This window comes from Manis pentadactyla, chromosome 8 (assembly GCF_030020395.1).
Source record: "Manis pentadactyla isolate mManPen7 chromosome 8, mManPen7.hap1, whole genome shotgun sequence".
Classification (NCBI taxonomy): Eukaryota; Metazoa; Chordata; class Mammalia; order Pholidota; family Manidae; genus Manis; species Manis pentadactyla.
In genome coordinates, this window is record NC_080026.1 from 31,301,903 (window position 1) to 31,317,753 (window position 15,851).

General features: G+C 39.0%; 1 long non-coding RNA gene across 4 annotated transcripts in view; it reads right to left on the bottom strand.

The window, feature by feature from the left end:
• Nucleotides 1-283: 283 nt before the first annotated feature.
• Nucleotides 284-15,851, bottom strand: part of LOC130684491 (uncharacterized) — a 29,245-nt gene continuing 13,677 nt past the window's right edge. For 3 of the 4 annotated variants that reach the window (XR_008998766.1, XR_008998768.1, XR_008998767.1), the window contains exons 5-6: nucleotides 8,164-8,265; nucleotides 284-582 (exon numbers count right to left, since the gene is read on the bottom strand). This is a non-coding gene — a long non-coding RNA (uncharacterized LOC130684491). The remainder of the gene's footprint in view (nucleotides 583-8,163; nucleotides 8,266-15,851) is intronic. The other variant, XR_008998769.1, reaches the window with a different exon arrangement.

The following is a 15,851-nucleotide window of genomic DNA, read 5'->3' on the forward strand; positions in this document are numbered from 1 at the left end:
AAAGAGAGTTGAAAATAGTAATAACAGCAAATATCAATTGGACGGTTACTACATGTAAAGCAGTTTTCCCATATTTCGCTCTACCCAATATAAACCCTGTCAGCTAGGCACCACTACTATCTCCATTTCACAGATGAGATAAGTTCAGGGACAGAGAGATTCAGCACCTTACTCACATTTACTGATCAAGCAAACGATGGAGCCAGAAATTAATATGTCTTTCCTGCGCCATTAACCTTTATACAATTCTACCTCCCTAGGCTCTGGTACCTATTTCCAGGAAGATAAGATGTCCAATAAAATATTCTCCACATGTATTAGTTTGGATATATATCATAAGAGAGAGCAGAAAGGCTCGAAATCATGGTGATCTTCAAAGTTATTTTATTTCTCAGTCATGCTAAGATTTGGGTAGGTGCTCCAGGGCTGATACGGCAGCACATAACCACCGGGAAAGCATGGTCTCTCTCCCATTGCTAAACATACTCCTTTCCTGTAAATGCACTTTGTCTTTCCCATCCTGCACCTTCCGTGTAAGAGTACAAGATGGCCACTCCAACTCCAAACATCACTCTTGCATTTCTGGTGGTGAGAAGAGAGAAAAAGGACAGGAATTAGGTGAGCACTGTACTTCTAAATGTTTGGCCCACACTTTCCCCACACTTCTGCTCCTGTTTATTGACCAACACTTGGTCACACAGTACAACCAGCTGCAAGAGATGTTAAAAAATATATATTTTCTTGCTAAGAGCATGTGCTCAGTTAACATGATATTAATATAAAAGAAGGGGAAACTACCAGTCTATTCCAAACCACCCTTTTTCTATCTAACTTATTCTAGGAGTCAAAATTCAAAGTATCCTCTCCCATAGACATTGTAATAAACACACTGACACACTCCATACCCTACCCTTATTAGCTTACCACAGTTGAGTTTGCACTGGCATTAAGATTTTTCCTGGCCAGTGATCTGTTACAATATTCACGATAATAGCTCATAGTGCATTAATCATAATTGAAGGGGAGTCTTTCCTTTAGCTAATGCAGGATATTCTTTCATCTCGTGTCAAGGGAGCTGTCCTTTGTAGGTCTAAGTGCCTCCATCTAATTTCTCTCTATCTAGGATTATCTCCTTTTGTTCTTAATGGGATGTTTGCTAGTCCTGGGCAGATCAGGCTTAGATAATAATGGAAGTTACCAGTATGAGAGTCTGCAAGAGCAAGGAATTCAAAAATGCTTATGAAAGACCCCTTCCCTATACAGAGGTAACTGACCCGGCTGTCTTTTGATAGATGTCTTCAGTTCTCCACTGGCCAGAAATGACTTGACTGGTGACTTGTATTTGTCACGGTTCTCCAGAGAAACACACACACACACACTGATATATACATATGTATGTATATATATATACATACAGAAAGACAGAGATTTATTTTAAGGAATTGTCTCAGGTGACTATGGAGACTCCCACGTTCCATGATGCGCTGTCTGCAAGTTGGGGGTCCAGGAAAGCCAATGTGTACTTCCAGTTCCAGTGGGAGACCTGGGAAATAGAGCTAATGGCAGACGTTCTGGTCTGAGTGCAGAAGACCAACGTCCCAGCTCAATCATAGGCAGAGAGAGTGAATTCTTCCTTACTCTGCCTTTTGCTCTATTCAGGCCTCCCAAGGATTGGCTGAGGCCCACCCACATGAGGGAGAACAATCTGCTTGACTCAGTCTACCAATTCAAATGTTTATCTCGTGTGGAACACAACAGCCTTGCAGATACATTCAAGTTGACACACAGAATTAACCATCACAGGACTGGACATAGCTCATGGAGGAAAGATGTAAGTAGAGGTCCTGGTGAGAGAACCGCTAGCTTTTGCTAAGCTGTTGGGAGAGAAGGCAGCAATATGAGACCAAACACCGTCATCTGACCTGCATGGAAGAAGCCACTATCCAGTGAACCGAGACTTAACAACCACCTTCAAACTAGGGCAAAAGGGATTATTTCCACCCTCAACCAAACCAAACCAAACCAAAATGAGTGAACAAACAATAACGCTATGAAGTACAATTCTATTCTGCCTTCATCAGTTCTATTATTATTCTCTTTGGCAATGTTTCCAGCACAGATTGATAAAATCACAGCCTAACCTTCCCTTGACTTTGGAGTTTGAAGTAATCAAATTATCAGGTGTCCTTTAAGTCCCAGAAACTCAGACAATAGCACCTCATCAACAGGATCAAGTGGGTTCCCTGTAGGGGACCCCCAAAGGTCAAAATGTGATGGTTGCTCACACAGCAAAGTTAATTTAGAGAATAACTCCGTTTTATTTTTCCTGCCAGAGTTAGAAAACAATACAAAGAGTACCTTAAGCTCTGGAAGACTCATGCCAGAAGATGATCATCAAAAAACCCCAACAAAGATCCACGCACTGCTACAGCTGTAGATGCACTCATCCCACCAGTTCCTGGACTTGCCATGGGAATGAGGAAGGAGATATCTAAGCTGGCCTGTGCATACAGTAAAACAACAAATTTGACTGGATCTATACTGTTGGAACTCAACCAAGAATTTGGAGAAGTGCAAATTGTAGCGCTCCAAAGTCTTACAACTACAGACTATTTACTGTTAAAAGAACATAAGGGATGTGAACATTCCCCAGGAATGGGTTGTTTTAATTTGTCTGATTTCTCTCAGACTGTTCAAGTTCAGTTGGACAATATCCACCATATCATAGATAAGTTTTCACAAATGCCTAAGGTGTCTAACTGGTTTTCTTGGTTTCACTGGAGATGGCTGGTAATTACAGATATGCTTTGGTTATGTAACTATACTCCTATTATGTTAATGTGTGTGCGCAATTTAAGTAGTAGCTTAAAACCTATACATGCTGAAGTACTCTACAAGAAGATATGTCAAAGAAATAATCAATCTTCCCATGTTTTCTTCCGCCTGCTACTTCTATAGCTTTTCTTCTTCCTTCCTAATTACAACCCTTAAATAGAATTCGTGCCTCATATCAAATTTACCGAGTATCATAATTCTTCCAAGTGGGAAAGATACCTCAAGACAAATGCTGGGCATAGAAGCCACAGGGCATAAATATGCAAAGAAGTAAAAAGCTAACCTTTTCAAACAATATTGCTTCTCTCTCACTTACCAACTTTACATTTCCCTGTATGGCCCCGGAAGATGACTGGTTAGCCAGAGACGGGTAAGATTCCTCAAGGGAGGAACAACCTAAGACAGGCACAGTCGCAGGGGGGCCATCAGGTGAGAAATTGGGGATCAACAGAGGTGAGGCTTAGAACCTCACCCCCCCTGTTCTGAGAGAAATCTTCTGCATACGTGGATGTTTTATTGCCCTGGTCTAGCTTGGATTAACACATAGTCTACAGGCACACACCTGACCATCTACGTTTGCTCTATTACAACACTAAACTATGTTCTCTACCTTTATCTTGTATCTACCTACCACTTCAGCATTTTATTAAAAATCATAATAATAAAGAGAGAAATGTGGTATCCACATATAAATCAAGTATAAAAACCAAATGAGTATTCATATTTGAACCGACTGTTTAGAGTTCATAATGCATGAGCAAAACCGAAAGTTTCTGTGATGACTGCCCTTGTACTGTTCACTATGTAACTTATTCATTATGTAAGAATTTGTTCTACATGTAAGAACTTGTTTGTTATGCCTCAGAAGATTGGAGACTGATGAAAATTAGGCTTGGGGTGGATTAATGATTGTGCATTGAGCATTGACTCCCCTATACAGAATTTTATTGTCGTTAACAACCATTTGATCAATAAATATGAGAGATGCCCTCACAAAAAAAAAAAAAAAAGGACAGACTTCCAATGGTAAAATAAATAAGTAACCGGGATGTAATGTATAGCATAAGGAATATAGTCAAGATATTGTAACAGCTTGGTAGGGTGATAGCTGGAACCTAGAATTATGTATATAAATGTTCTACCACTGTGTTGTACACTTGAAACTAATGTAATGTAATACTGTGCGTCAACTACCCTTCAATAAAAAATAATTATATATAAAAAAAAAAAGATTACCTTAAGAACAAAAGGAAAAAAACAGACAAATATCAGAATGGGCTTTTTAACAAGGGGTTTCTGGGCCTCACCATATACAAGGTTTCAAATGTCTACATCACGCTATTCAGAAGCAGAAGTAACATTGCTCTTCAACAATCAATATAATTCAGTTCTGCAATGGCAGTGGGCTCAGAAGCTGAATGAGAGGTACACACACTCAGCCTGATGAGCAGCTGTAGAAGAGACCAGCGCATGTCTCTTTGTTGGAGGCCCCTGCTGCCCTCACGAACAATACACAAGCCTTCCAGAAGAAAGAACCAACCTTTTGCAGCTTATCATCCTGACTCTGATACGGTCAGCTAATTGCGTTTGTTTTAACACATGAAATTGTCTTTGGGATGCACTGCGGATTTTCCAAGGGTCTCTGAACACTGCTTCAAATGATATCTCTTCTTCAAATGGTAAAGATTCTTCACGACAGATGATGGACCCAGGGGAGAATGATACCACAGACAAGTGAAAATACAAGTAGTTCTTGCTGGAAGCTGACAGCTACCTGACATTGATTTGTCAACTGAGGCTGATAGAATGCCTTATTGAGCAAGGGGGAGAGTGTCTGCTTCACAATCTTGAAAACCAAATTACCTAGGGAATAAGATGCTTTGGCTCATTGGAGTTTGGTTATCTGAAAGCCCTTGATATTTTAACCCTTATTGTTGGAAGTCTCTGAACTCGGAAGAGTCAACTTCTCATCTTAGAATATATTTTAGGAGTACACTGAACAGAACTCAGCCAGCCGATGGGGAGTTAGCACAAACACTTGAAATGTCAATAGATATGGAAGAAGAACTTATGAGGGCTCAGAGCTGAGCAATACTGACCCCCAGGCACATACCAAAAGGCCATTAATTTGTTAAATAATTATTGAATATCTATTCTCTGCCAAACATGGAGAACAAATATGCTTGAGAGGAGGAGTAGGAGGAATTAACAAAATATTACACAAATAAATATATACTTAGAGACAGCTGTTGTTCAATGCTATAAAAGCAGCAAACAACTAGCAAATTACAATGAAGGGTACATCTGCCGACAGTTAAGCAAATCTTGCTTGGGAAACTGAAGTTTAACCTAGAACCAAGCAGAGTAGCACTTACAATTATTTTTAAGGCAAGTTTCTGTTATTTTTATCTTTTTTAAGCATAAGCTGCAAAAAAATGTACTACCAGAATATTATTTTCCATTATCAAATATTACATCCAAATAACATATTTATTAATGAAAAATATTTTCAAATATCATAGGTTGTTTTAATTTGTACTTCTGATTAATTATGACGCTGAGCATCTCTTCAAATATTTTTTGGCCATATAGGTTTTCCCTTCTGGATATACCTATTCATATCCTTCAACCACTACTTCAGATTTTATCTTTTTTTATTGACTTGGAGGAATTCTCCTGTTGTGGAGCTAAACCCTGTGTCTGTATCTTGACACTATAACCTTACAGCAAGACATGCTATCCAGAAGGGTTTTCCCCAACTTTGTTTATTTTTTCCATAATTTTGGTTATTTTTGACACTTTTTTATGTTATATGAATTTCAGGATCACCCTATTAAGACTTTGATTGGAATTGTACTGAATTTGGGGACAGAATAACCATCATGAAAATATTGAGGCTTCCAGTTCATGGATCTGGTATATATCTCCATTTACTCATTTAAAATTTTTTATGATTTGGTTCCACCTTATGAATAAATATTAAATAATTAGAATTCTGGTTAGACCAGGCAGCAGAATGACTTTAAGTTATCTGAGGCTTAAGCCTCAAAACACAAGGCCTCCCAGAGGGCTTGACATTCTTGGTATCTTGAACTTGGAAAAGAGTTAAGTCCTTTGTTCTGAAGTGTCTGTAAATTCAGGAGATGAAGCCTCCAATAAAATTATGACTCATAGAAAGTACAATGTTTTCTGAGCCATCCTCACGGATCACAAACACATTTCATTTCATTTTATCCCTTTTTAATATGATCTTTGTCTTCTAACTCTTGGGAGAATTTTTTCCTATTGCCTTTCTTATTGATAAATTGGTTTTAGTCGAGAAAAATATTGCACATCTTCAGGAGATAATGTTCAACTTCAGTCTGATTCAGTACTACTGCAGGTATTTGATTTCAATTTAAAACTTCTAACAGCAAATGTAGCAAAAGTTAAAAAGAAAATGAACGTGCAGCATAACTTTATCACTTTTATTTATAGTAATTTTGGTCTTGCAATAATCTTCTCAGGCTTACCTTCCCAGAGTACAAATATCTATTTTTTTTCCCTTTCTATTTTTCTAGCTCTCTGTTATTTCCTTTCTACAGTATTTTCTAAAAAAAAAAAATTAAGGGGCGCATGTTCTCTAGAATTCCAGTAGATGGCAGCATAGAGCTATTGTTCTGGCAGAGACGCACCTTTGGGTCCGCTGAGCAGTCAAGACTGATTAATAGCAGTGAGTCGCAGATACAGAATCAGGGACTCTACAGAATGAGCTGGATGTATAAGCCAAGTCCAACCCACCTGACAAATATAACTTCCGAATGTCCTGTGCACCAGCCAATGGGCATGCAGAGTAAAAACTACAATACTGCAAATAGCAAATAAAAGGAAAATAAATACAGTCCTTACACAAAGACTGGTTCCCTAATATAATTTGGGAAGTCGTAAAAAGAACATTCGTGAATTTGAATACGCTTTATGGGTCAGTTAGGGGAAAGAAACTAAAAGCCTGAGGGCTTCCTGCTAATTACTTTGTTACCAAGGACCAATAATTACCAATATTAAAGGTAATTAACTGCTAATGGGACACAGGGTCCTCAGCCATCAGAAAGTTGCCTGGCCAGCCAGCAAGGAACACAGAAACTCACCCCTTTACCAGGCTTGAAGGCTGAATCTCATCCTTATTCCTCAGAATAATTAGGGTTCCAAAGTCTGGTTGCCAGGAGGCCTGGGGGTGACTCCCAGTTCTTTCCCTGATGGCCTATCTTTACTGACCCTCGATTTTTCTCACTTGTAGAACTGTAATATTAAGTCCTCCTCTGCTCTCTTTATAGAGATATGGTGGGGAATGGAAGAACCTAAGAGCGTAGCACCGGGTATCAAGAGACAGACCAGGCGGCAGAAGCTGGTGATACACCGATGGGCTCTGCAGCCATCACCAGCAAGGGCTTGATCCCAGGTCCACCCCGTCAGCTGTTCAGCTGTGGACAAATTACTCAAGCTCTCTATGCCTCAGTAACATCCGCTGTAACATAGGTCTAACTCAGAAGGCTAGAATATATTTATTCTGTTTTTTCTGGTCAATACATTTTAGCTGTTATTATTAAGAAACACAAATTTTCCCTGGCCTTGACATCAGTCATGCCCATGACTTGGGTAGATCATATAGCCTCTCAGACTCTCAGCTTCTTCATGGCCAAAATAAAAAGGTTTTATTTATTTTAACCATATCTGATTCAAATATATACTATGTATTTGTAAACTGAAAACCACCATATAAATGAGAAACATTCTTACTAAATGGAAATTGGGAATTGCTAGATGAACTCAGCTGACAGATACTTCATGGAAGTGGCCAGGTTTGGGGGCTGATTTAATCCAAGGGTTGTTCCTGGGTCTACAAATATAGCTCAAGGAAATCAGAATATAATAATGCATTAAATGCATGTTAAACAGGTGACAGAGGACAGAGGTAATGCCAAAGCAACTGGGCCAGGACCACTGGCCAAGACTGGGCCACTCGGGCCTTGAGGAGCTGCAAATGCTCCATGTGTAGAAGAAATACCAGAACCAGCCACCGTTTGCCCACTTGCACCCAGAGAAGACTCCCGCAGCACCTTTACCATGTTCCATGAGTGTCAAGCCCTGAGTAATGTAAGGGTCCGCCTCAGTAGTCTAAGGATACAGATTTGCAGCATTTACCCTTCCCCCAAAAAGCAATCCCATAAATCTGTCCAAGGTTTCCAGAACTCAAGTAGTCCTCAGGGAGAAACGGGCTTCTTTCCAGGCAGACATGGCAAATCTGGACAGCCCATGTATTTCCCTGGATGTTTCTTTCTTATTACTTACCAGGCTACCAGGAACTGAGGAAGCATCGTGCACACCTCCAGTGGAGTACGGAGAAGGGCCCCTGGTGGACAGCTCAGGCTCAGACCCGTCTGCTGGAAAGCTCTAGAGAGGAGCCAGGAGATGAGGAGGAAGACATGGGGAGAGACCACTTAGACAGGAAGAGAACATGAGACGTTCACCAACACTCATCAGGGCTTCGAAGTTCAGTCTCAGGCGCCAATCTTGGAGAACTCAGGGATGGTCTAACTAGAAGATGCAATGTCCTGATGAAACTGAGCATAGTGGTTAAACATCAGCCAAGAGCAAACTGTTTTTAAAATGTCCTAGGCAGACTCCATAAAGCAAGAAGGTTTCTTGGTCAGTGTAGTGAATTGGAGCTAGAAAGGTATTTGAAGATGGTCCAGGCCAAAGATGCTGGGGACAGCACCACCTCAGTCAGGGTCTGCAGACCTCTCAGGCCCCCCACTGCCCTTCCTCAGGGACATTTGACCCCCACAGGGTCATCCCATGGTCAGCAAGTACAGGCAAAGGATGGAGGAAAGAAGGCTTTCCTCTTCCTTTCACTGCTATGCCAACAACACACTGGAGGTGCTTCATTAATAAGCAGCTTCTTGCTCCTGCCCACCCTTTTCTCTGATGCTATCAAATGCAGTTCCCTGCATTAGTCTCTGATAAGTGGTAACAGCAATTTGGGAGCACTTATCAAACCCTTTATATGTATTATCTTAATCCTCACAATAGCCCTAAGAAGAGTATAAACCCTTTTGTTAATGAGGAAAATAAGTCACAGATAATTTAAATAATCCAGTGCATGATATTTAGTAAACAGTGTATAAAAGTATAAAGTATAAATATCGATATATGTGATGTACACTCAAAATGAGCAACTAGGAGTTTAACATATGAAGTGTTTTACTCATGACTATTTGTCCAATCATATTGCAGAATGACCAAAAGTTAGGAATATAAGAGTTATTCTTTATATAATTATCTTACACTTTTAAAGAACAAAGTGTAGAGTTTTAAACTTTTCTTTTTTCTTACAATGCTTTTTCTAATGATATTTACTAAGCTGTAATTTTGCCTCTTAAATCTGGTAATAATAAATTGGGACTTGCATTTTGTACGTCTTATTTATTTCATTACTCTAGTAATTAATTTTTAGTTTATTTTCCAAAAGTGCCCACCTCTTAATAAGGCTTAGTGGGGGGAAACTGTACCAAATAAGAGGTGATTTGTGATTATAAAATATAAACTTAATGTAGAGAATGTGAAAAAAATCTAGAAATGTAAGAAAAGTAAAGAAAAACCAATAGTGAGAACTATCACAAATATAAAAAAAATACATCACACTTGTATTGAAAATAACTAAATATTCTAAATATTGTTTTAAGCTTAATTACATTCCTTTTCTAGTTTTTGACATTTGTTTCTGTGCCCTTCAAGCCTTCTTTCTTTATTATAAAAAGTTTATATATGTATATGTGTCCTATTTTTATGATTCTGTTTCACTCTGCATTTAAAATGTTGTGTAGTTTTTAATCCCACAATCAAAAGAGTAGCAGCTGTCCAAAATACCAGTTTGTTAGCATGGGGCAGAGAAAAACACAGCCAGGATCTGGCATCGCTGTATATTTAAACACTTCTAATGATCCAAAAGTGGACCTGCCAGAGTCTTCCAGCTGTTAAGAAAGGTAGAAGCCAGATTTATAGATTCTTCTATCCAAGATCAACTTATTCTTAAAGTAAAATCATTGTTTTCCATAAAATAAAATACCTTCCTTCAGGACACACACTGATATGTGTCACTGGGGCTATAGCATCTTGTATTTTAAACATATTATGTTCCTTATATTTAGTTTTACATGACAACTCAACCAAGAAAGATGTAATAGAAAGTCAGAATGTTCTGTACAAAAATCACACTTTGCAACTATCACATAAAGAGCCATTCTAGGTCTTATGCACATGAATGAAGTTATGATTTAAAAATAAAAAATAAAAAAAAATGGCATTAGAACCAAGAGAATTTGGAAGCATTTGGAAGTGGTATCTAGAGAAAACTCAGGACATCAAATCACAGCAGAGAGATAAAAAGGAAATTGAAAAAGTGAATTACAGGAGGTGAGGGGATAATTGAGTTATTTCCAGCTAATATCACAGAAATTGGATTGCACCTAATTGTGACCAATTCAGGCAATACCAAATGCTTTTGTTAAATGGTCCCTTGTTGCAGCTGGGGAATAATGTAGCATATATAGAAGAGTTATTGGCCATATTTGGAGGAGGTGACACAGTGCTGCTTTTAAAACACACCCAACAATTAACAAGCAAACTCCTTCCTAAATGATGTGTGGTGAAATGCTCAGAGCCAAATTCTCTCACAGCCAAATACTGGCCATGATTTATCATATTTAGTTCCACGTTTCTTAGTCTGTTCTGGAACACATTTGACCTGACTTTGATTACGCGTTTAAAGGCGATCTGTTCTGACTAAGGTTTCCCAGATGGGCAGGAAGATTTCCTGGCATCAGGCCATGCAAAACAGGCAGCATCTCTCCATCTCTGCTTACAGACCAGCAATTGTTTTACAATGTAAATGAGGTCAGGGAAACCCTTAGGGGAAGATTTCTCCTATATGTTTAATGGCTTCTAGAGTTTGAGGGAGTTGTTGTTGATTAAAATAGTTTCAAAGAGTAATTTCTGTTTTCCCTTGCACTTAGCTGGGAAAACAAGCCTGGAGCTCCAGGCTCCCCAAGGTTTACCCCAAATATCTCATCTCTTCATAAATATTAAACATAACCCTCTGCTAGTTAAATTGGTTTATTTAATATCATCTACACACACACAAAACTATTCCAACTTTTGCACTGTTGTTCATGCATGAAATGCCCTTCCACAACCCTCTCTGGCTCTTTAAATTCCACCAGTTCTATCAAGGGTTGCTTCCTCTAGGAAACCTCCCTGGGTTTCTTTAGCTTATTTGCCCTTCCTGCATTCCCAAGGCACTGACTGAGAGAAGGTAGCTCATAACTGGTGCTTTATAAATGCTCTTTTTGTATTATTGTCCAAATAGACTGACTGAGCATCTACCATGAGCCAGGCCCTGTGCCATGTTGCTGGGGATGCAACCAGATCATTCAGAGCATGGGCGGTCAAACCAGAACAGGATTCCACCCTCACAGGGGTTACAGAATAAGTCAAGAGATAACACCTCAACCCAACCAAACCCTAGTCTTCTCTCACCTCTGAAGTCTTAGCTACATCTCTTATTTTACACTTAGTATAGATTTATTTATTTATTTTTTGTACATATGGCTACTCTGCCCAACTAGATATAAAACCTTTGTTAAAAACAAGCCAGCAAACTCCCACTGACCACTGTGCCTTACAGGTACTCTGATATATTCCTGACACATGTTATTTCTAAACCTCACAACAATCCTGTAATCCTGCTTTACACATGAGGGATCCAAGCCCCGAGAGAACCAACGTCTGACCCATAGCCTCGTGTTTCCATGGAGCCAGCCCAGGAACATGCATTCCTTAAGTATTTATGGAATGAATGATTGACTGAGTGTGGTTGAAAACCAGACAGAGTAATATTATGGCAACTCATAAGTATACCATCACACCAATGGAAATTAGAAAATACATATTAGTCTAAAAATGTTTAAAAGTAACTATAAGAGCAAACAACACACTATCCAAGCAAATTCTTGTTTTTCTCCCTAATGTTTTTAGAAGCTACACTTTCTTTTCTCAGTTTCACTAAGTTCTCCATTCTTTTTCTAAATGAAGTATAGTTGATACATAATATTTTGGTTTCAAGTATACAATAGAGTGATATGACAGATACATACAAATACACACATTTATTCCTTCCCACTGTATTTACCTACGAATTAATCTGGGAGTTGCATGCAGTAACTCAGGAACATACTATGTATTTTGAGAGAGCCCTGGCTCTGTGAGTATGTGTTGAGTGGAGATGGCAGTGCCATGCCCTTTAAAACATGCCAACATGTCATCTGAGAGTGCAAGGTGGTATCCAGGGATCTATTCTTTCATCTTTAAATTAGAGTTTCAAGACTACTTAGGAATTAGCAGAAATCCTACCTTAAGTCCAGGTATCTATCTTTTCCAACATGCCTGTGTTTGATCTAGTATTAACCACCTACAATGCTAAAAAGGGAAAATCCTGAAGATTATGGCATAACAAATTCAGAAGAAAAACAATCAACTCCCTTTACAATGTAGAGACATTAGATTTTATTTGTTCAGGTGTTTTCTTGTTGAGGTTTGTTTGTGGTGTTTAGACCTAAAAAGTTATAATGAGCTTAGTAATGTCTTAGTAATAAGTCCACCCAAGGGCATTATGGCGAGATGGAACCGCACCAGATCTCAGGTCAGGTAGCAAGAATGACTAGTTGGAGAGGCAAGAAGCAGTTTGAAGATGGGGAATTTACTATTCTACTCTCTCCCTTTTCCTCCCAGTGGGAAAACATTTTAAGTCAGAGAGAAATGAAGGTAAAGTCAGGTCACGATAGGACAGGGAGCAGAAGGGAAGAGAAGGTATACCAAAGTGGGGAAGGGGAGGGGATTGATCATCTTCCTCATCTGTTAAATGGGGGCAATATGACAGCGCACCCTCTGGACCACCTCACTGCAAAACTCCCGAGGACACCGCCATGCACATCACAACCAGCCGTCCACTGTGGCCCCAGCCTACACCACAGTGTTCCAACAAGTGAGAAAGTATGTTGAGTGTATATACAACAGTACCTAGCACATAGTTAATGCTCAACAACTGCTGGTTACTTTATCTTCCCAATTGTTTCTTCTCTACTGCCTGATTACATGATGGCCAGATTCCCCTTTCACATACCAATTTCCTCATCAATTCCATTTGTTACTGAAGCCATAATTTTCCAAAAGGCCTAAATGACTGGAACCTTCTCATAGAAAAGTCTGATACCTCGCTCTGAGTTATTTTCTCTGCTGGAGCTCTGCCAATGGCTTGTCAATGGATTCAGGGCCATCATCCCCCTAGTCCTACACTGTCTGATATGAAAGACACTATTCAACATTCTGTCTACTGAATGCTTAAAATGGAGTAAGTCCAAATTGAGAGGTGTTGTCAGTATGAAATACACATCGGATCTCAAAGACTTAGCATGAAAGAAAGTAAAATATCTCATTATTGACTTTTCATATAGATTAACCTTTAAAGTGATAATATTTTGATATTTTGTGTTAAATAAAATACTTTATTAAAATTAACTCTGCCTGTATCTTGTATCTTTTAAGGTACCTACTAGAAAATATAAAATTGCATATATGCTTCACATTCTTTTTCTACTGGACAGAATTGGCCTGTATCTTTTTTTTAAAAAAGACATACCCAATCAACACTTTGTCTGAGTCAGTTACAAAAGGTATTTGTATCCTTTCCTTCATTCCCACCATGAACTGAGGTCTCCGTGTGTGTCCTAATGGTCTGGACGAGTCTAGCTCAGCCTTTACCACACACGCAGGGGCCCCTGGAATCCCTGACGTAGTCCCCTCTGGTGAGGCTCAGGATGCTGCACAGGGCTTCCCAGTCTTGACAGCCCAGCAGAATCACTCACATGTGGAGCTTTTCAGAACACCCAGGACAGAGTCCAGCCACCAGAACTCTTCAAACCCACCACTAATAATTCAGAAGTGCAGCCAGTTACTAATTACTGCTTCAGGGCCAAGTTCCCCCAATGTTGATGTCTACGCAAAATACAACTGTGACACAGTTGTTCAGCAGAAAAAAAAAATGTAATCGTCCGTTAGCCATCTCTGTGTTACTCCTTTACAAGTAATGGAAAGAAGAGCATGTTGAGCACTGGAGGAGCCCATGCCCCGTGACAGCAAAACAATAAAGGCGACAGCTCATATTAAGCCTGCTTCTTTGTATTCTCAAGCCAAAATCTGCTGAACTCAAAAGTATTTTGTTATTTTAGTTTTTAAGGGGATGGCAATAATTTAAATATCAAGATGGTATCTAAATTTAATAGTATTTAGCTGATGACATTACAAGTGGTTGGTTTTCCTCCAGTATAAATACTGAATTTTTTAATTGTTTTCCTTTCATCTTATGCCTTATAACTTAGCCTTCTACAGCCAGATAAACCATCAGTGCATTGTGATGGTTTAAAAAAAATAAGACAGTTCCAGGTATTCAACATCACCAATATTTTACCTCTCACACACATTTCCCAAGAAGCTGTTAGAAAACATGCTCCATTAGCAGAGGAGAGTTAACCAAGGAAAAGGAAGGCGTGGCATATGGGAAACAGGAGGAACGACACCAGAAAGAGGTGACAAAGTTCCCCGTCACACAGGAAGGGAGACCCAGGATGTTCTCGGCGCCACAGGAGCCGAAATAAAAGACCAGAGCAGACGGGGTCTTGTCAGAAGGCTCCTGGACAGACACCCCCAAGAAAACGGAATTGAATTACTACTAATTATCTTTGTACAGAGAGAAGACTCAAACAAATGAGAAAAAGTTCATGGTTGGACTCTCAGTAAGTACATAGAAATTTAAACAAATAAGAATCTGAGGCAATTATTAATTCTAAGAATAAAATGTGTAGAAAAGAAAAAGTAATCATGGTCTTCCACAAACCAGTCATGACAGTTTAAAAATGAGATATGTAAATAGTGTAAAATAATAGTGTAAAAGTGGAATTATGTCAAACCAAGGCTTCGATGTAACTATATTCAAGGAAAGGAAAGGAGGATGAGAAATAACTAAAGAAAGTTATATAGCTTTATTTTCAGTAGTGGGAAGTCAATAGAAAATGCCTACCATAGAAACACTAAGGAATGGCATTTTATTTAGGAAAAATGGGATGGAGAAAAATATAGAGAAAAAACAGTAAAATAGAAATTAAAAATAAATAGAAAAAAGTACCAAATGAGTCAGATAAAATATATTAAAGTGGTTGATTGTGGGGATCTGGCTATGTAACAGGGCAGCAGATAAGCATGAGACTACTGTTTTTCACAATAAATCTTATCTAATAAGTAAGTTTTTTAAAGTATATGTGTCATTGAGGAAAAAATAAATCTAAAAAAGAAGTAGGAGGAGGAGGAAAGGAAAGAGAAGGAAAGAACCGTGTCATTAGGAACCCCTACTATACTCACCCTGAAAATTTCCAGGGAAAGTTGGTTACAAAAAGCAAAAATGATTTCCCTGCTGGCCAGATAAGGATCCAGATCCTAAGGCTGAGCCTTCAGAGATGGCTGCAAAGGGCTGGGGAAAGCATAGCTAAAATGATCCCAAAGAGGAACAGACCCAGAAAACAGACAGCTGCAGAAGTGCAGGCAGTACCTCTGACTGTGAATAGCTAAGTCTTTTCCTACAACCTACAACCCCACTGAACTAGAAGAGAGGTGGCCTTCCTGCCAATCAAGCTGGACCACATTCAAACTGTCAATGGAAATACCACCAGTATGAAGACCTGACAGTGTTTCTACATCAACTGGCTATAAGAAGTCAGGGTAGATTAAGTCCAAGAGTGCTATGAATATATAAATATATTTTGCCCAACTGAAATATATTTAGTAATTACAAATGGATGTGACAGGTAACTATGGTCTGAAGAACAGATGAAAAATCCATGCAACTTAAAATGTATCTCCCATAAGCCTCA